The sequence below is a fragment of the Schistocerca cancellata genome, chromosome 7 (assembly GCF_023864275.1).
Source record: "Schistocerca cancellata isolate TAMUIC-IGC-003103 chromosome 7, iqSchCanc2.1, whole genome shotgun sequence".
NCBI lineage: Eukaryota > Metazoa > Arthropoda > Insecta > Orthoptera > Acrididae > Schistocerca > Schistocerca cancellata.
The window spans coordinates 58,758,998-58,781,851 of NC_064632.1; the positions used below are offsets into that span (position 1 = coordinate 58,758,998).

At 43.4% G+C, this 22,854-nt stretch overlaps 1 pseudogene; it reads right to left on the bottom strand.

Moving 5' to 3' along the window:
- Positions 1 to 22,281: 22,281 nt before the first annotated feature.
- Positions 22,282 to 22,399, bottom strand: LOC126093430 (5S ribosomal RNA; annotated as a pseudogene).
- Positions 22,400 to 22,854: the final 455 nt, after the last annotated feature.

Genomic DNA, 22,854 nt, shown 5'->3' on the forward strand with positions numbered 1-22,854 from the left:
GGAAGCTAAGTTTAAATGGCTCCATGAAAAAGTGAACAAATCGAAAAAGAAATGTTTGTGGGAAGGACAGACTCAGCGTCAAAACAACCTTCGCTGAAATTAAAAGCAGGGGCGGTAACATTAAGAGTCAATGGGAATTCCACTGTTAAATGCAGAGAAGAGTGTGGATGGGCGAGAAGAGTGCATTGAAGGCCTCTACGAGCACGAAGACATGTCAAATGACTTGACGGAAGAAGAAAAAAGATTCGACACGGAAGAAATAGGGGCTCCAGAACTACAGTCAGAATTTAAAAGAGCGTAGTACCATTTATGATCAAATAAGGCAGAAGGGATAGATAATATTCCATCGGAATTTCTAAAATCACTGGGGGAAGTAACAACAAAACGGCAATTAACGTTGCAGTGTAGCATGTATGAGAGTCTGGCGACATACCATCTGACTTTAAGAAAAATACCATCCACACAATTCCGAAGACTGTAAGCGCTGACAAGTGCGATAATTATCGCACAATCAGCTTAACAGCTCATGCATCCAGGTTGCCGACACGAATACTATACAGAAGAATAGGAAAGATAGTTGAGGATGTGTTAGATGACGATCAGTCTGGCATTAGGAAAGGTAGAGGCATAGGAGAGGCCGTTCTGACGCTGCGGCTAATAATGAAAGAAAGACTAAAGAAAAATCAAGACACGTTCATTGTATTTGTCGGCCTGGAGAAAGTGTTCGACAGTGTCAAATGGTGCAAGATGTGCGAAACTCTGGGGAAAATATTTGTAAGATGTGGGGAAAGACGGGTAGTACACAAGATGTACAATAGCCACGAGGGAATAGACCAAGAACCAAGGGCTCGGATGGAGAAAGGTGTAAGACAGGGATGTAATCTTCCACCCTATTCTTCAGTATATACGTCGAAGAAGCAATACGGAAATTAAAAAAAAGGTTCGAGGGTGAGCTTAAACAAGCAAGATATCAACGATAAGATCCGCTGATAACACTGCTATTGTCAGTGAAAGTGAAGAAGAATTACTTTCTAAGCTGAAACGATTGGAAAGACTAATGAGGAGAGAATATGGATTGAGAGTAACTCGAAGAAAGACGAAAGTAATGAAGTAGCAGAAATGAGAACAAAGAGAAGCTTAACATCAAAATTAGGGATCACGAAGTAGACAAAGTTAAAGCATTCTGCTACCTAGAAAGGAAAGTAACCAATGACGGTCGGAGCATGGAGACATAAAAATCAGACAAGTACGGGAAAAAAGTGCATTCCTGTCCAAGAGAAGTGCACTGTTATCAAACATAGGTCTTAACTTGAGGAAGATATTTCTAAGAATGTACGTGTGGAGCACAGCTTAGTATGGTACACTGCGGGAAAATTGGAATTGAAGAAAATCTAAGCATTTGAGATGTGGTGCTACAGGAGAATGTTGCAAATTAGATGGACTGATAAGGCAAGGAATGAGGAGGCTCTGCGTGGAATCGGAGAGGACAGAAGTATGTGGAAAACACTGACAAGGAAAAGGGAGGGAATGATAGAACAATAGTTGAGGCATTAAGGAATGACTATAGAGAGCAAGAGCTGTAGAGGAAGACGGAGATTGGAATAGATCTAGCACATAACTGAGGACATAGGTTACAAGTGCTACTCCGAGATGAAAATGTTGCCAGAGGAAGGGAAATACTCATGCACATAAATTAAGGATAATGCTGATATATGGTGAAACTACGCTCTGTTGGGCGGTTTACGGGTTTAAATCACCTCTGGGTATGAACATGCGGTGTATTTGACCTGCGGTCGTCGAACGCTGGCACTGGCAGCAGTCCACATACACAGAGGTGCGTTGGTGCATGCCAGAGTACAGTGCAAGGTGCATACGTTTTCAGACGTGCTATTGGTGACTGTGTGTTGAAAATGGCTCAAAGAACACATATTGATAACATTATGAGGGGTAGAATACTAGGACGACTGGAGGCTGATCAAACACAGCAGGTCGTAGTACGGGCTCTCCGTCTGCGCGAAGTATTTACTTCTTCTTCTTGTTTTTCTTCTGTAGTGATAACTTTATGTATTTATATGCGCATCCGGATTTGGATCTGTTGTGCAACTGTCCCATCCTTCCAGACCACATTGCTAGTTTCAGAATTTCACTCATAGTTGATTTATTGGGAGAGATTTTCATTTTAAGTGTATACATTTTTTAAAAAAAAATACAGTTAACTGACCCGAGATTACGGTTATTTCATCTGCAGTTACATCAACTGTTAATAACTGCGATCTGAATTTTTTTGTATTGACTTATAAAATGCCTGTTATTTGTATGGGTTGGATGTAATGGATGACATGACCTCACATACGTGGGCGTCATTAGCTGTTGAAACATCTATATATTCCACATTTTTTTAATTTTTTTATAGATAACCAACTTGACATTTCCAATGAGCAAGCGGTATGGATCTTGGACCTAGCTCCGACCAGCTTCAAACACCGTAATCATGGAGAGAAGGTGTACAACATGACACTGGGTACGTTCAGTTGCTTTTGAACACACATGCTAACAACTGTCTTTCCAGATCTTTAACCACAATTACATTTTTGGGACCCTGCGGTGCTTGTAGCTTCCTAGCTTTAAGAAAATGCTTTCTGTTTGCGGAAGTTCGGATTCCGAGGCATCCAAGAATAATTCTGTTTTCAAGAACGCTGTGTTATTCCTTAGACTCAGGCTGCTGTGGTCTAGAGTCCGTCTAACAGTGTTGTCGATTCCCCTTTCCTAAATTCGTGCTGACACAGGCGAAAGCGACATTCATTTAAACAAGCAAGCTTCTTTAAGTAATGTTTTTTCTAAGTAATTTTAACGAAATTGTCGGAAGGAAAAAAAAAATAATAGATGGACTTGCAGGGAGTTCTAGTAGGCAACATTTTAAGTTAGACCACCTTTCCCCCTTTCACCGAAATTACTCTTGATAGATTTGTAAGATTTTTATCGCACAGTTAACTCTTAAACAGTGTTCAGCTTCCATTCATCCATTAATGATATCAGGTGTGGACTAAACTCAGTCTAGTTTGGGCCAATTAAGTATTGTCTCAAGATTATGGCTACGGATCCAGTAGACAGGAAACGTATCCAGGCGCTACAGAACGGGACGTCCACAGTGTACAACATCACAAGAAGACCGATATCTCACCATCAGTGCCCGCAGACTGCCACGGAGTACTGCAGGTAGCCTTGCTCGGGACCTAAACGCAGCCACTGGAACAGTTGTCTCCAGACACACAGTCTACAGACGACTGAACAGACATGGTTTATTCGCCCGGAGACCTGCAAGGTGCATTCCATTGACCGCTGGTCACAGGAGAGCCCGTAAAGTCTGGTGTCAAGAATTCATGGTCATTGGAACAGTGGTCCAAGGTTATGTTCACGGTCGAGTCTAGGTATAATCTGAACAGTGATTCTCGACGGGTTTTCATCTGACGTGAACCAGGAACCGGATACCAATCCCTTAATGTCCTTGAAAGGGACCTGTATGTAGGCCGTTGTTTGATGGTGTGGGGTGGGATTATAATTGGTGCAGGATTATGATTGGTGCAGGAATTGTAACAGGTCAGGTCATTTTGCACCAGTATATCCACCTTTCCCGGTGTGCAGTGGGTCCCACCTTCCTCCTGATAGATGATAACGCACGGCCCCACCGAGCTGCCATCGTGGAGAAGTACCTTGAAACAGAAGATATCAGGCGAATTGAGTGGCCTGCCTGTTTTCCAGACGTAAGCCCCATCGAGCACGTCTGGGATGCTCTAGGTCGACGTATCACTGCACGTCTTGAAACCCCTAGGAAACTTCAGGAGGTCCGACAGGCACTGGTGCAAGAATGGGAGGCTATACCTCAGCAGCTGCTCGACCACCTGATCCAGAGTATGCCAACCTGTTGTGCGGCCTGTGTACGTGTGCATGGTGATCATATCTCATATTGATGTCGCGATACAGGCGCAGGAAACAGTGGCGTTTTGTAGCACATGTGTCTCGGGAGGGTTTCCTCAAGTTACGACCAATAGCGTGGACTTACAGATTGTGTTGTGTGTGTTCCCTATGTGCCTATGCTACTAGCGCTAGTTTTGTGTAGTGCCACGTTGTGTGGCAGCACATTCTGTAATTCTCCTTACTTTATTATGACCATGAGTGTAGTTGATTTAGGGGTTGGGGGGGAGGGAAGGTCTCAAACGAGTCAGAAGTCTTATAATTAAACAAATGGAATGTGGTAGCCACTTTCCGTATTTCAGAGTCTTGATTTTAAAATACTGACGAAACTTTCGTTAAAATCTCCGTTTTAAGAGTCTGTGGTTGGTGCATATAGTTGTCCATCGAAGTTTCGTTCCAGTATGTGGGAGAAATTTTCATGGAGCCAACGTGGGCAACTATAGGAGATGCACCAAAATATGGAAGCATCTAAAACAGCTTCTATTCGTCCTCCTATTTATTCTACCCCCCCCCCCCCCCCCCTCATGAACCATGGACCTTGCCGTTGGTGGGGAAGCTTGCGTGCCTCAGCGAAACATATGCCCGTACCGTAGGTGCAACCACAATGGAGGGGTATCTGTTGAAAAGCCAGACAAACGTGTGGTTACTGAAGAGGGGCAGCAGCCTTTACAGTAATTGCAGGGGCAACATTCTGGATGATTGACTGATCTGGCCTTGTAGCACTAACCAAAACGGCCTTGCTGTGCTCGTACTACGAACGGCTGAAAGCATGGGGAAACTACAGCCGTAATTTTTCACGAGGGCATGCAGCTTTACTGTATGGTAAAAAAAAGATGATGGCGTCCTCCTGGGTAAAATATTCCGGAGGTAAATAGTCCCCCAATCGGATCTCTGGACGGGGACTACTCAGGAGAACGTCGTTATCAGGAGAAAGAAAACTGGCATTCTACGGATCGGAGCGTGGAATGTCAGATCCCTTAACCGGGCAGGTAGGTTAGAAAATTTAAAAAGGGAAATGGATGGGTTAAAGTTAGATATAGTGGAGTTAGTGAAGTTCGGTGGCAGGAGGGACAAGACATTTCGTCAGGTGAATACAGGGTTATAAATACAAAATCAAATAGGGGTAATGCAGGAGTAGGTTTCATAATGATTAAAAACATAGGAGTGCGGGCAAGCTACTACAAACAGCATAGTGAACGCTTTATTGTGGCCAAGATAGACATGATGCCCACGCCTACTACAGTAGTACAAGTTCATATGCCAACTAGCTCTGCAGATGATGAAGAAATTGATGAAATGTATGATGAGATAAAAGAAATTATTCAGGTAGTGAAGGAAGACGAAAATTTAATAGTCACGGGTGACTGGAATTCGAGAGTAGGAAAAGGGAGGGAAGTAAAAATGGTAGGTGAATATGGACTGGGGGTAAGAAATGAAGAGGAAGCCGTCTCGTAGAATTTTGCACAGAGCATAACTTAATCATAGCTAACACTTGGTTGAAGAATCATAAAAGAAGGTTGTATACATGGAAGAAATCAGAGGTTGTACAGAATTTGAGGGAGACCATAAGGTTACTATTGACAGAAACGGGGGAAATAAATACAGTAGAAGAAGAATGAGTAGAATTGAGGGATGAAGTAGTGACAGCAGCAAAGGATCAAGTAGGTAAAAAACAAGTGCTAGCAGAAATCCTTGGGTAACAGAAGAAATATTTAATTTAATTGATGAAAGGAGAAAATATAAAAATGCAGTAAATGAAGAAGGTAAAAGAAATACAAACGTCTGAAAAATGAGATCGACAGGAAGTGCAAAATGACTAAGCAGGGTGGCTAGAGGACAAATGTAAGGATGTAGAGGCTTATCTCACTAGGGGTAAGATAGATACTGTCTACAGGAAAATTAAAGAGACCTTTGGAGAAAAGAGAGCCACTTGTATGAATATCAAGAGCTCAGACGGAAACCCAGTTCTAAGCAAAGAAGGGAAATCAGAAAGGTGGAAGGAGTATACAGAGGGTCTATACAAGTGCGATGTACTTGAGGACAATATTGTGGAAATGGAAGAGAATGTAGATGAAGATGAAATGGGAGATACGATACTGCGTGAACAGTTTGACAGAGCACTGAAAGACCTGAGTTGAAACAAGGCCCCGGGAGTAGACAACATTCCATTAGAACTACTGACGGCCTTGGGAGAGCCAGTCCTGACAAAACTGTGCCATCTGGTGAGCAAGATGTATGAGAAAGGCAAAATACCTTCAGAGTTCAAGAAGAATATAATAATTCCAATCCCAAAGAAAGAAGTTTCTGACAAATGTGAAAATTACCGAACTACCAGTTTAATAAGTCACAGCTGCAATATACTAACATGAATTCTTTACAGTCGAACGGAAAAACTGGTAGAAGCCGACCTCGGGGAAAATCAGTTTGGATTCCGTAGAAAGGTTGGAACACGTGAGGCTATACTGACCTTACGACTTATCTTAGAAGAAAGATTAAGGATAGGCAAACCTACGTTTCTAGCGTTTGTAGACTTGGAGAAATGTTTTGACAATGTTGACTGGAATAATCTCTTTCAAATTCTAAAGGTGGCAGAATTAAAATACAGGGAGCGAAAGGCTGTTTACAATTTATACAGAAACCAGATGGCAGTTATAAGAGTAGAGGAGCATTAAAGGGAAGGACTGACTGGGAAGGGAGTGAGACATTGTTGTACCTCACGCCGATGTCATTCAATCTGTATATTGAGCAAGCAGAAAAGGAAACAAAAGAAAAATTCCGAGTACGTATTAAAATCCATGGTGAAGAAATAAAAATTTTGAGGTTCGCCGATGACATAGTAGTTCTGTCAGAGACAGCAAAGGACTTGCATGAGCAGTTGAACGGAATGGACAGTGTCTTGAAAGGAGGATATAAGATGAACATCAGCGAAAGCAAAACGAGGACAAGGGAATGTAGTCGAATTAAGTCGGGTGATGCTGAGGGTGTTAGTTTGGGAAATGAGACACTCAAAGTGGTATAGGAGTTTTGCTATTTAGGGAGCAAAATAACTGATGATGGTCGACTTAGAGAGGATATAAAATGTAGACTGGCAATGGCAAGGAATGCGTTTCTGAATAAGAGAAATTTGTTAACATCGAGTATAGGTTTAAGTGTCAGGAAGTTGTTTCTGAAAGTATTTGTGTGGAGTGTGGCCATGTATGGAAGTGAAACGTGGACGATAAATAGTTTGGACAAGTTGAGAATAGAATCTTTCGAAATGTAGTGCTACAGAAGAATGCTGAAGATTAGATGGGTAGATGACATAACTAATGAGGAGGTATTGAATAGAATTGCGGAGAAGAGGAGTTAGTGGCACAACTTGACAAGAAGAAGGGACCGGCTGGTAGGACATGTTCTGAGGCATCAAGGGATCACAAATTTAGCATTAGAGTGGAGCGTGGAGGTTACAAATTGTAGAGGAAGATCAAGAGATGAATACACTAAGCAAATTCAGAAGGATGTAGGTTGCAGTAAGTACTGGGAGATGAAGAAGCTTGCACAGCATAGAGTAGCATGGAGAGCTGCATCAAACCCGTGTCAGGACTGAAGACCACAACAACAACAAGGATTTATCCTCACAAAACTCTTCAACGACCGTCCGTCACGACCACTTAACACACCTTTTCGTCCGCATTGTGACTTAGTGAACGATGTTTTTCCGCTTTCCCTGCGTGTGGTATATATGTTCTTTACAGTGCCTCTTGAAACACCAAAGAATTTCGGCTACATTTGATTCAGAAGAAGCCACGCGGGATCAGCCGAGCGGTCTCAGGCGCTGCAGTCATGCACTGTGCGGCTGCTCCCGGCAGATGTTCGAGGCCTCCTTTGGGCCTGTGTGTGTGTGTCTGTCCTTAGGATAATTTAGGTTAAGTAGTGTGTAAGCTTAGGGACTGATGACCTTAGCAATTAAGTCCCATAAGGTTTCACACACATTTGAACATTTGATTTTTTGATAAAGAAGCACCCACCATACGGGCACCAACAATTTGACCACATTCGTATTCACTTGGCTCCGACATAATGCGCTCATAACAACACTCAACACTGTTCTGACCACGAATAACAATCTACTTGCACAGTTTTGAGGACACTGCATAGTTGCCACTCGTGGTCAGATACAACAGAACAAACTGCAGTCTTTGCTGGCCTCTGCATTTATATTCAAGCAAGCATTTGTCACTGTTTCTACATTCTTATGTCCAACCCCTGTACATGACAAGATAATGAGCCCCTGAATTATACGCTGTATGTAAAAGCACCACAATTCGTTATGTGATACCGAAAGCATACGACTGTCTCTCAAAAATATCATTTTTGATTCTAAGTAATTGATCGACTGAATTCTCCTCTTTGTGCAAGATCAGTATCAATATTGAACGTAAATTAACCTTCCCGTTCCGTCTGTTGGAACCGCTGTTTTCAATTTCTTCTGCACTCCTGTAAAAGCGCATATGATACGCGTTGTGTTGGCCGAAACGCTAGTTTCGAAAAATTTTATTTAGCGCTCTCCACATTCCATAGCGTATTCCACTAGAGCTGACTTCTCAGTTTGTCCAAAATTACAGGTGCTAAAAGGGTGATAATGATTTTTCGGAGGTTCCAATACTTAATTCGCCCAAACTAGACTAAGTTTAGTCCACACCTGAGTCATTAATGGATGAATGGAAGCTGAACACTGTTTAAGAGTTAACTGTGCGATAAAAATCTTACAAATCTATCAAGAGTAAATTCGGTGAAACGGGGAAAGGTGGTCTAACTTGAAATGTTGCCTACTAGAACTCCCTGCAAGTCCATCTATTAATTTTTTTTTCCTTCCGACAATTTCGTTAAAATTAGTTTGAAAAAATATTACTTAAAGAAGCTTGCTTGTTTAAATGAATGTCGCTTTCGCCTGTGTCAGCACGAATTTAGGAAAGGAGAACCGACAACACTGTCAGACGGACTCTAGACCACAGCAACCTGAGTCTAAGGAATAACACAGCGTTTTTGAAAACAGAATTATTCCTGCACGTCTCGGGATCCGAACTTCCGCAAACGGAAAGCATTTTCATAAAGCTAGGATGCTACAAGCGCCGCAGGATCCCAAATATGTAATTGTGGTTAAAGATCTGGAAAGACAGTTGTTAGCAGGTGTGTTAAAAAGCAACTGAACGTACCCAGTGTGATGTTGTACACCTTTTCTCCATAATGACGGTGTTTGAAGCTGGTCGGAGCTAGGTTCAAGATCCACACCGCTTGCTCATTGGAAATGTCAAGTTGGTTATCTATTAAAAAATAAAAAAAATGTTGAATATATAGATGTTTCAACAGCTAATGACGCCCACGTATGTGAGGTCATGTCATCCATTACATCCAACCCATACAAATAACAGGCATTTTATAAGTCAATACAAAAAAATTCAGACCGCAGTTATTAACAGTTGATGTAACTGCAGATGAAATAACCGTAATCTCGGGTTAGTTAACTGAATTTTTTTTAAAATTATGTATACACTTAAAATGAAAATCTCTCCCAATAAATTAAATATGAGTGAAATTCTGAAACTAGCAATGTGGTCTGGAAGGATGGGACAGTTGCACAACAGATCCAAATCCGGATGCCAATATAAATACATAAAGTTATCACTACAGAAGAAAAACAAGAAGAAGAAGTTAATACTTCGCGCAGACGTCACAGATTTCGATCCGGCTCGTAACGGTGTCACAATGGACATCTGGGGCAACCAAAGAATGCCAGTGTTGCAGAAGGCAGGGCGCCACACGTAATACATCGAGCCGTGCGGTAATCAAGGAATGCAAACAGCGCAGTGTGACTGCAACCGACGTGACATTGTACCAGCCTTGCAGTAGGGAGCCGCAACACGTAACCTCCGACCACAGGCCGCTCGATGACGTTCCTAAAAGAGACGTAAAGTGCGAAGGCAAGGGGAAATGGCAGTAACTGAGACATCAGGGTGTGGGCAAGTGGGCTAACACCTCCGAATAATCAGGGCAAAGACAGTGTCGCCAGCCATGATGACACTGTGTTTACCTTAAGTACGACCGTTTCAGGGCCCCAGTCTCCAGTGTCCGTTCATCCTGTCCGCATATCTGATTCTGACGAAAGGAGGGCATCGCTAGTTGCATGAGTACCTGATTGGTGAGACGTAATGTTCTGCCCACTAGCAAGAGAAGACTTCGCCTCCGAGTCGGCAGCCAACGAAATGTGGTGGAACTTGGGCAATGCAAGCTGCCACCGCTGTTAAGTCACTTCCACGGCTGGAGAAGATATGGACGAACCTGGGCCCTCCAAGTATTGAAGGTCCATACCAAGTGACTGAAAACCACCGCCTAAAAACTGCAGGAATAGACACCAGAGTACTGTTTCTCTGGCTGAGCGTTGTAGCGCAGATTTGGCTCCACGACACCGGCCGTAGTGATAAGTCGTTGGCGACCGCTTAAGCGCACATCCATTTTCAAGAGCATTAGGTTTTGCCACACGAGTTATTGGCGAGCCGCGGTAGGGTAGCTGCATGAGACTCGTGTTCCAACCACATGCACGAAATAGTCGCTGGGTCCTAATCGACACTACTGCCAAAGCTGACGAAGCTCAGAGTCTACATTCCTTGTCGGACACAAGTGTGTACAGGGTGTTTCAAAAATGACCGGTATATTTGAAACGGCAATAAAAACTAAACGAGCAGCGATAGAAATACACCGTTTGTTGCAATATGCTTGGGACAACAGTACATTTTCAGGCAGACAAACTTTCGAAATTACAGTAGTTACAATTTTCAACAACAGATGGCGCTGCGGTCTGGGAAACACTATAGTGCGATATTTTCCACAAATACACCATGCGTAGCAATAATATGGCGTAGTCTCTGAGTGAAATTACCCGAAACCTTTGACAACGTGTCTGGCGGAATGGCTTCACATGCAGATGAGATGTACTGCTTCAGCTGTTCAATCGTTTCTGGATTCTGGCGGTACACCTGGTCTTTCAAGTGTCCCCACAGAAAGAAGTCACAGGGGTTCATGTCTGGCGAATAGGGAGGCCAATCCACGCCGCCTCCTGTATGTTTCGGATAGCCCAAAGCAATCACACGATCATCGAAATATTCATTCAGGAAATTAAGGACGTCGGCCGTGCGATGTGGCCGGGCACCATCTTGCATAAACCACGAGGTGTTCGCAGTGTCGTCTAAGGCAGTTTGTACCGCCACAAATTCACGAAGAATGTCCAGATAGCGTGATGCAGTAATCGTTTCGGATCTGAAAAAATGGGCCAATGATTCCTTTGGAAGAAATGGCGGCCCAGACCAGTACTTTTTGAGGATGCAGGGACGATGGGACTGCAACATGGGGCTTTTTGGTTCCCCATATGCGCCAGTTCTGTTTATTGACGAAGCCGTCCAGGTAAAAATAAGCTTCGTAAGTAAACCAAATGCTGTCCACATGCATATCGCCGTCATCAATCCTGTGCACTATATCGTTAACGAATGTCTCTCGTGCAGCAACGGTAGCGGCGCTGAGGGGTTGCCGCGTTTGAATTTTGTATGGATAGAGGTGTAAACTCTGGCGCATGAGACGATACGTCGACGTTGGCGTCATTTGGACCGCAGCTGCAACACGGCGAACGGAAACCCAAGGCCGCTGTTGGATCACCTGCTGCACTAGCTGCGCGTTGCCCTCTGTGGTTGCTGTACGCGGTCGCCCTACCTTTCCAGCACGTTCATCCGTCACGTTCCCAGTCCGTTGAAATTTTTCAAACAGATCCTTTATTGTATCGCTTTTCGGTCCTTTGGTTTCATTAAACCTCCGTTGAAAACTTCGTCTTGTTGCAACAACACTGTGTTCTAGGCGGTGGAATTCCAACACCAGAAAAATCCTTTGTTGGAAGGAATAAACCATGTTGTCTACAGCACACTTGCACGTTGTGAACAGCACACGCTTACAGCAGAAATACGACGTACAGAATGGCGCACCCACAGACTGCGTTGTCTTCTATATCTTTCACATCACTTGCAGCGCCATCTGTTGTTGAAAATTGTAACTACTGTAATTTCGAAAGTTTGTCCGCCTGAAAATGTACTGTTGTCCCAAGCATATTGCAACAAACGGTGTATTTCTATCGCTGCTCGTTTAGTTTTTATTGCCGTATCAAATATACCGGTCATTTTTGAAACACCCTGTATATTAGCACACATTCTTCCAAGCCGGAGAAGACAATCCGCGCTACAAAAACACGTGTAATTAATATTCCTCCGGATAATGCTGTTTCGAGGACGCCTTCGGGGACATGACAGCCGCCCATATCAGCACCAGAGGTCAGCGTCCTTCACCCGTAGCACTGCAACATCATCTGCTGAGCCCGTAGGTCCACTAAAAATCCTGACCCGAGGGGTGACCACTACATGACTGTCAGAGAATAACGTCAAAATATATGTGATTACCCTAAATTGCATTTAATAATAATGTAAATCTTAAAATTTCCAATAAGAAACAGTTCATTATGTTTAAAGTTGTTTCGCGGCTCACGCTGTCGCAGAGAGAGACCTTTATCGTGTACCTTCGGTCTGATTCTATTTGGAGAGGACAAACATGAAGATAAAAAATCCTCACTCCATTATATTGATGTTACAGGAGTAGGTCAGTACAGCTTCCCTGCAAGGAAGGCGTGTGTGTGTGTCTGTGTGTTGCGGTTGATGGGCACTCAATGCTGAGTTTAGCAGCAACCACACACAGGGTTGGTGAAGGGAACTATGGTTTTAGCCATGGACGCACACTACCCAGGTTATAAAACAAAACCGCTCTCCCCCTCATTCATGACTCAATCGTGTATCGGTAGTTTCTCATTCGTTTACTATGGTATACTCGTTCTTTGTCAGTGTGAACATTGGTGCAGCAGTCTGCCACCATGCTAGATAATACCACGCTCTGACCTCCATTATCTTGGAGTCAGACTTGCTATTAATTCAGTCGCCTCACGGGAATATGGCATCTACTGACGTCAAAGCCGGGGGTCGATGCTGCTAGCTGCTGATTGCCTACGTGCTGCAGCTAAACTGAGACGCGCGACTGTCGGTCCCACTCCTTCCAAGTAATCTCCAGAACTAAGAACGTAATACCTGCAATACTGACTTGGTGTGTGCTGTTTTACCGTGGCTGCGTTTCAAATTAGAAATATTATTCTTGTTTTCTGGAGCAGGGCAGCAGATAAGTGTTTAACGTTGCGACGACAATGTCATTACAGACGGAGCTCTAGCTCGATGGAACCATCGCGGCATTTGCAGGGAAATCACGGAAAACCTAAATCAGGATGGCTGGACGCGGGATTGAAGCGTCGCCCTCCCGAATGCGAGTCCAGTGTGCTAACCTCTTCTTTGTATCCTTTACAAGCGTGGTAATTACTCTATTTGCCGCTATCTTGTCATTCCACTTTTATATGATATGGGATGGTGTAAGCAGCCTCCCTTCCTATTTAATGATTTTTCGATTTAGATATTTTTTTTCTTTCCCTGACGCGGCTGTTTATATACAGGGTGTTACAAAAAGGTACGGCCAAACTTTCGGGAAACATTCCTCACACACAAAGAAAGAAAATATGTTATGTGGACATGTGTCCGGAAACGCTTACTTTCCACGTTAGAGCTCATGTTAATACTTCTCTTCAAATAACATTAATCATGGAATGGAAACACACAGCAACAGAACGTACCAGCGTGACTTCAAACACTTTGTTACAGGAAATGTTCAAAATGTCCTCCGTTAGCGAGGATACATGCATCCACCCTCCGTCGCATGGAATCACTGATGCGCTGATGCAGCCCTGGAGAATGACGTATTGTTTCACAGCCGTCCATAATACGAGCACGAAGAGTCTCTACATTTGGTACCGGCGTTGCGTAGACAAGAGCTTTCAAATGCCACCATAAATGAAAGTCAAGAGGGTTGAGGTCAGGAGAGCGTGGAGGCCATGTAATTGGTCCGCCTCTACCAATCCATTGGTCAGAGAATCTGTTGTTGAGAAGCGTACGAACACTTCGACTGAAATGTGCAGGAGCTCCATAGTGCATGAACCACATGTTGTGTCGTACTTATAAAGGCACATGTTCTAGCAGCACAGGTAGAGTATCCCGTATGAAATCACGATAACGTGCTCCATTGAGCGTAGGTGGAAGAACATGGGGCCCAATCAAGACATCACCAACAATGCCTGCCCAAACGTTCACAAAAAATCTGTGTTAATGATGTGATTGCACAATTGCGTGCGGATTCTCGTCAGCCCACACATGCTGATTGGAAAAATTTACAATTTGATCACGTTGGTATGAAGCCTCATCCGTAAAGAGAACATTTGCACTGAAATGAGCATTGACACATTGTTGGATGAAACATTCCCAGGAGTGTACCCTTGGTGGCCAATCAGCTGCTGATAGTGCCTGCACACACTGTACGTGGAACAACTGCTTCTCACGTAGCACTCTCCATACAGTGACGTGGTCAACATTACCTGGTGCAGCAGCTACTTCTCTGACGCTGACGTTAGGGTTATCGTCAATTGCACGAAGAACTGCCTCGTCCATTGCAAGTGTCCTCGTCGTTCTAGGTCTTCCCCAGTCGCGAGTCATAGGCTGGAATGTTCCGTGCTCCCTAAGACGCCGATCAATTGCTTCGAACGTCTTCCTGTCGGGACAGCTTCGTTCTGGAAATCTGTCTCGATACAAACGTACCGCGCCACGGCTATTGCCCCGTGCTAATCAATTCATCAAATGGGCATCTGCCAACTCCGCATTTGTAAACATTGCACTGACTGCAAAACCACGTTCGTGATGAACACTGACTCTGTTGATGCTACGTACTGATGTGCTTGACGCTAGTACTGTAGAGCAATGAGTCGCATGTCAACACAAGCACCGAAGTCAACATTACCTTCCTTTAATTGGGCCAACTGGCGGTGAATCGAGGAAGTACAGTACATACTGACGAAACTTAAATGAGCTCTAACATGTCCACATAACATCTTTTCTTTATTTTTGTGTGAGAAAAGTTTCCTGAAAGTTTGGCCGTACCTTTTTGTAACACCCTGTATACAGGTAAACATTAAAAAAACTGATAAGGTGCAGGGACTAATTCCTGGCTGCAGATGCAGGATAAAAGGTCCTATGAACAAGTGTCGGGAAATATATCGTTGCCACGGTAGATGGTGCTGACACATAGAAGTTCCCCAGTGTGCCGTGTGTTCCTTGTGTGCTGCAGACTGTGTGACTGACGCAGCGTACCGTAAGCAGCAGAATGGTTCTTATTCGTGTAGGAATCAAGCCGAGATGTTGTTTGTGTGCGGCCAGACAGATGGAAACGATCCAGAAGCATGATGGCTATACCAAAACAAGTCCCTGACGGACCAAGCACATCACATATTACAGTCCCTTTTTAGGTGTGATCGTGGGCCCTTTCAAATAGACGAACGTGCAGGGAGGCGGCGGACTGTGCCTAAACCACATCTGGAGGACCGGGTTCTACAAAGCGATGAGATAAACAAGCTCCAGGCAAGTGGCCCAGCAAGACGGCGTAACCCAAAGTACGATTACGTGTATTCTGAATGCCAACCACCCATATTCCTGTCACCTCTATGGGAAGGATTCTGTCGATGCTTTTTGCACGAGACCATCACAACTATGCGGTTTCTTTCATCGATATTCGTCATCGAGGGAGCAACCTTAATCAGAACTGACGTTTTCAATCTGTGTAATCGTCATCTGTGGGCGACAGACAATCCTCGAGAAATGATTGAGGCGCCTCTTCAGCATCAGTTCAGCGTCAACTTGTGGGCAGGGGTTCTTGGCGACCATGTACTTGGACCGGTTATTTTTCCACAACGTCTCGACTGACCAACGTATTTGGACTTCTTGCTGAATACTCTACCTGAGCAGTTCGAAAATGTTCCTTTGACAGCACGACAGGTTATTTGGTTTCCGTATCACGGAGCACCACACCACTTCCGCATTACAGTTCGCTGACACCTCAAAAACATCTTACCTAATGTTGGATAGGCGCAGATGGTCTGTAGCATGGCCTGCTAGCTCACCAAACTTACACCCTCTGGATTTTTATCTAGCGTTGTGTATGTGTTGTGTATGCTGAACAAGTTTCTGAACGGCAGACACTTCAACAACTTGTTCATGACGCCTGTGGCGCTATTCAGAGAGAGGCCGGAACATGCGAAAGTGTACGGCAATCCATGATGCAACATGTGAACGGGTGCATTACATCCTATGGAGGCCACTTTGGACATTTGTTTTGACGTGGATGAGATTGAGTTCTGTACCTTGTTCCGGGGTGATTTTTTGTCGTCACGTACATACCATGCACATGTTTATAAACCTTTTTCCCTCTGTTTCTTGTATTGAATTCGTGACTGCAGTTTCTTTTCTCGGGTTTATTAATGTTCAACCTGTATTATCCGATATCGTGGGTTAGTGACTCCCATAGAAGGCTGCTTTGTGTTGAAAAATATAGATAAATTACGTTACAAATTATCCTAACCGTTTCTTCTCTCTAACGGCCTCACATATCCCAGCGCAGGCTTACGGCAAGTTTAGATAGAAACACTTGCAGCACGACGGTATATACGATGCCGCCACGGCCATGGTGAGGGGAGCATACCGCAGAATGTCGCTCGAGGTAAAGTATTGCTTACCTGAGACTAAGGACGGAGCACATGATTAGGGAAAGACTAAAGTTTTAAAAATTGTCAGTCCAGTTTGCAGTGACATGTATGGGTCTGTCAGATGCTTAGAAAGTAATGATGCTGATATTATTGTAACTGACTTCACAACCACTTTGGGCTGACATACAATAAGAGTTGATTATATGTTGTGAAACAATTGTTTAATCGTGAGTTTGCAAAATTTCAATCATGCCCACTAGACGCTGAAGCCCAGCGAGGTGATGCTTTGATGGGATAATGAACTCGCAACTCTCATTTGTGAGCTGCAGTTATCTCGAAAAGGACAAGGTGGTTGTGGTGTCACCGCCAGACACCACACTTGCTAGGTGGTAGCCTTTAAATCGGCCGCGGTCCACTAGTATACGTCGGACCCGCGTGTCGCCACTGTCAGTGATTGCAGACCGAGCGCCGCCACACGGCAAGTCTAGAGAGACGTCCTAGCACTCGCCCCAGTTGTACAGCCGACGTTGCTAGCGAAGCTACACTGACAAATACGCTCTCATTTGCCGAGACGATAGTTAGCATAGCCTTCAGCTACGTCATTTGCTACGACCTAGCAAGGCGCCATGACCAGTTTATATTGAGATTATATAATGTATCAACAAGAGCGATGTTCTCCAATTATGGATTAAAGTTAAGTATTACATCAACTCCGTACTTTATTTATTAGACTCAACTCCTTTAATCTGCTCCAGACCTCACGCCAGTCTGCGTGAGCTAAAAACGCGTGCATTCGGCATCCTCGCATAGTGACTTGGCTGTCTTGCCAAGTCACAAAAGTGGTGTCCCTTCCCCAGTTATCTCGCAATGCAAACTTTTATCTCGCCCTTGATGATCTGGTCGTCGGTCTACACAATATTAATTTCTTCTCCCCAAATCCCAAGTATCGACTCACATTATGTGATGTAATATGACAAGAAGTAACGTACCGATGTTCCATTACTAATATAGATGGAGTACTGACCATCTTTCTATCCACTGAGAGCGTATGTATATAGGGAGAACTATTCCCACGTAAGTCTCTTAGTTCCACTTCTAGCTTTATCCTACACTTTCATATAGTACTGGGAGAGGACCATTCAAGTCCTACAGCCCGAGATTTATGGTTGATGAAGTTGGGAAGTTTATTTAAAAGTAAATTTTCAGTTGTGCATGAAGTATAGCTTCGTGATACGATAATATAACACTGGACAGTTATTAAAATTTATCACCACATAATTAATCTAGCGAAGTACCTTTTTATCAAACAGATATAAAACAGGTTTTAACGACAGAAACTGTATGCCATCAGAAATATTTCGGAACGTTACATTTCATTTTAAGTAGTGTCTACTTAACAATATACAGTTGTTATTCTGTCAAAATGTGTGGTAAAGTGAATGAAGATTATACACCGAGAAGAACTAGTAAAATTTCAAGCAGTTATGCATTTATGGGGGTATACACTATGTTGAGCAGTGAGACTGAGGATGATATATGTTGTTTTCATTACGAGCTCGTATTTTGGGAGAATACTAGTAAGTAAAGGTTTATGATTGGTCTGCGTGAAGGCAGAAACAACGCTTGTTGACTGCAGTTTACCTCAGCAAATCAGCGTGGTCCTACTTTCTGGAGACACCAGGTTTATTCCACAGAAGATTATCGATTAGTGATCAAATTTTCGTTTGTTGAAAACATGTCTCGTTATCTTAGTGGAAATGTAAATTATATATTGAGTTCAGGAGCAGTGTATCCAAAGACAGTATAAAGCATACATAATAAGATCTAATTCGGATAATGTCTCCGGCGAGTCTTCTTAGCAAAACTAAAAATGGTTTCCTTTGGAGGCCATAGCCATTTTTTACACTTCACGGCCAAAGTTTTTAATCTGCCAGCAATTAAAAAAGAAGACTCACTCCGTTAGAGAGTTAAGTATTGCTTCTGTACTAACATTTATACGTAGAGTTGTGAGGTAGAAAGGTGGAATTACACTGCTCGCCCCCCTCCCCCATCGCCCCTCCACAAAAAACTGCAGTATTTTTGTGACAAAAACTAAAGTTAGATGATGATGATGATTATGTCTAGACACATTCCGCGCTATTTGCATAATAGTGGCGCTAATAGGGCAACTATGAGGATGCACATGAAGATGCTTTAAATACAAGCTGAAACAGTCGTGAGCGTTGGTTATCTTTGAGATTGAACTTTGTCAATTCATGTTAGTCAAGAATGTCTTGACAACGACGCCACCTCACTGAATTTGAATGGAGTCGTGTAATAGGGCTACGAGAAGCTATGATAATGCAGAAAGACTTGGCAACCATGTAGCACTACTGAGGGGGCAGTCGTCACCACAGTGACACAACGAACTGTTATAAATTGGTTACTTCAGGGATAGCTCCGAGCCAGGCGCCCTGTAGAGCACATTCCACTGATCCCAAACAACAGCCGTTTGGTGTCACTAGATACCTCATTGGAGGGCAGGGTGTAGTCCTGTTGTGTTTTTTGATGGAAGCTGATAGTCATGTGCTGGTTAGCAGGAGGCCATTTGAGGGCCTGTAATCAGCCTGTCTGCATATTAGACACAATGCACTTACACGTCGGTTTAAGGTCTGGAGTGCCATTTTGTATGACAACACTGTCGCTCTCGTGGTTATCCCACACACCGTGACTGCAAAACCGTAGGTCACTCTGGTGATTGGATTTGTTGTGGTACCATTCATGAGCAGCAAACCACGGGGTTTTTTACAGCAGAATAACGCTCACCCACATACTGCTGTTGTAACCCAGACGCTCCACAGAGTGTCGACCAGGTGTTTTGGTTTCCTCGATCATCAAACCTGTCTCAAGTTGAGATTGTATTGACCGACCAAGTGGAAGAGGCATGGAACTCCATTCCACAAACTCACATCCGGAACCTGTACAATACAATTCATGCACGTTTACGTACTTGAATTCAACACTCTGGCGCTTATAGTGGTTATTAGTGTTGTGACTTGGCAAGACAACCAAGCCACTCTGAGGAAGCCGAAAGGCACGCGTTTAAGCTCACGCAGGTGGGCGTGAGGTCTGGAACAGTTATAGGAGTTGAGTCTGTAACAACACTAACGTTATCCTACTGTATACATAATAAATTTTTGTCTTCTGAATTTCGATAAATTAGTATAATCGATATTCTGGTTTCATTTCTTTTTTATTTCATGCCATTATGTTGAAGAAGCTATAAACAATTTTTCGATGTAAATTTTAATATTTATGTCAAATTTCAAGTAATGTTGTAATCAAAGGGAAGTGGAACTAATGTTGAAACTATTGTAAGATGTGAAAGTTGTAATTGTATGCCTGGTCCATACGTAGGCAATGTATTAGGATATGTGGAATGTAAAACCTTTGGTGAATGCCCTGTCTGTAGGGGAGCGATAAAAGGTGGAGGCAGGCGAGCGCGGGAAAATGCACACGGGCGCGGTATGGCATAACGGGCTCAGCAGAGTTAGTCGGAGTAGGGCATCAATCTGAGAAACACGTGCTAGATCGAGGAGGCTCTCCTCGAAAAAGTGGTTTCGTTGAGCCTCTGATGCGCTGCTTCCGACGTCTGTACAGCATGACGATAATCCATAGGCACTAAATGGAAAAGCATTGCGACGCCATGAAGAAGTAAAGTGCCGATATTTCATGAGCCATTGCTGTAATTGCACGTGTGCTTTGTGCCTCGCTATCTCGCCGCCTGCCGACCGCCTCATCGATACGAACAGGTTGAAACTTTCAGTACTGTATTCGTGTGGACCAGTGTCACTTTTGCTACATACTGTTCAATAATAACTTAAATTTTACCAGAACTGTCCTATCAATTAATTATCCTCACAACTAACCTACACAGGGTCCTTCCCACATGTTGTGCAATCCGAGTATCCTAAGATGAAGATTTAAAGTTTATGTTAATAATAATTACCTGCAGACCTATCTATGTTAGAATGATGTTTAAAGAACTTTGTTGTTAATGAATACTGGACGAATAATATAGGTATGACAAAGTTGGAAGATAATGTCGAAATTGGTTTAGTAACGAAGTTTATTTAAATTGAGACAAAAATAACGGTAGTTAAATGAGCAGGAAATAAGACAAAAAGAGTGGTAAATCATATATTGGAAGTCTAGAATGCTTAAGGCTCTCAATGATCAAGCTTTCACTAGAGTGATCATAACAGTTTCAGGGTCCACCCACCCCCCTTCTACTTTCTTTCTTTTCTATTCATTTGAATCCCGAAGTATACTGAACTGCTTTGACCAGCAAAGTTAAAGTCAATATAAAACCTAAATTTATCAGTGTTTTACCCCTCTTAAAATTGACATTGCATGTGTGTTTCAAAAGTACTATTTCTAGGGTAACCTATGCCCGATTTCAGTCGGATCAATAGAGAAAACGCAGTTTGTAGTAAACATTGTAGTGTGATGTTGTGTATTTGTAGCTTATCCATATTAGTACAGAAAGTGAAAATATTAGTTCAGTAGATTTTTCTGGTTCTAAAATTTACCATATAATGCAATGTTACTACGTGTTGTTATGCTTGAACGTACTTCCTCTTGTACAGGGAAGAAACTCAGTTAATGCCCAATTAGGCTGGCGACCGTATTATTAACAATTGGTAGCATCTGCTGTGTATGTTTCTTGTCCATTCTAACGTGTGGTTGCACTTTAAACTTGCTTGACGTATCATTGTTGTTACTGAATGGGTGTAAGTCTGATTTTGCCTCCATTTAGGTACACACGGTCAACATATTTACTAAAATCCTTTCTTAAAAGGTGAAGCCCGTCAACTTACCATAGTACAGGCTTTAAAGAGTTAACGTACGCCCGAGCGTAGACGTTACAAGTCTAGTAAAAAAAGGTACGTACCTTCTGGAACACTTAACTTTAATCCATAATTGGTGAACATCAGTCTGACGGTACATGCAACACAAGATAAATAGCAAATGATAGTGGGGCCTTGCTAGGTCGTAGCAAATGACATAGCTGAAGGCTATGCTAACTATCGTCTCGGCAAATGAGAGCGTAATTTGTCAGTGAACCATCTATAGCAAAGTCGGCTGTACAACTGGGGCGAGTGCTAGGACGTCTCTCTAGACCTGCCGTGTGGCGGCGCTCGGTCTGCAATCACTGATAGTGGCGACACGCGGGTCCGACGTATACTAGCGGACCGCGGCCGATTTAAAGGCTACCACCTAGCAAGTGTGGTGTCTGGCGGTGACACCACACTTAGTGTACCAGCATTTAACATTTGAAATATCGTATCTCGCGCTTACATTAACGTTTGATCTTTCAATGTTAATCACTTAAATATCTTACCTAGACAAATGTATTCCATAAATTTCATTATACACATTCCGTCATCAGGCCACAAGTGGCCCATCGGGACCATCTGACCGCCGTGTCATCCTCAGATGAGGATGCAGATAGGAGGGGCGTGTGGTCAGCACACCGCTCTCCCGGTCGTTACGATGGTTTTCTTTGACCGGAGCCGCTTCTATTCGGTCGAGTAGCTCCTCAATTGGCATCACGACGCTGAGTACACCCCAAAACATGGCAACAGCACCTGGCGGCCCGGATGGTCACCCATCCAAGTGCCGGCCACGCCCGACAGCGCTTAACTTCGGTTATCTGACGGGAACCGGTGTGTGCACTGCGGCAAGGCCGTTGCACAAATTTCACTACTCTTCATTAATTATTTTCTGGTGTTGTAATTTTCTTCCGTCAGCGTGTAATCTAGTACAGTGTTTTTGCAGTATATGTAACTTTAGGGTACACAAATTTAAGACTGTTAATTTCTAATTGCTTACCTCATCAACCTATTGAACTTAAACGTGAAGTTTAGGGAAACGTTACAAAATGCAGTCTAGGGACACGCCTAGTAAGTTCAGTTTTTGTCAGCTCTATACTATTCGTCGGCCTACATCGGGTGGAGGGTTTGGGGAGCCTACTGAGGTAAATAGGCAATGAGCAAAAATATTCCGCGTCACAGCAAGAAAATTCTATGCGATCTGAAGTTTTCCAGGCGTATTTCCAATTTGAACAATTCTCGGGTATCCGATCGGGTAGCGTCGTAATTTCTCCACAATATTTTGGCAGATGTACACGCTGCTATCCTCAGGTGGTT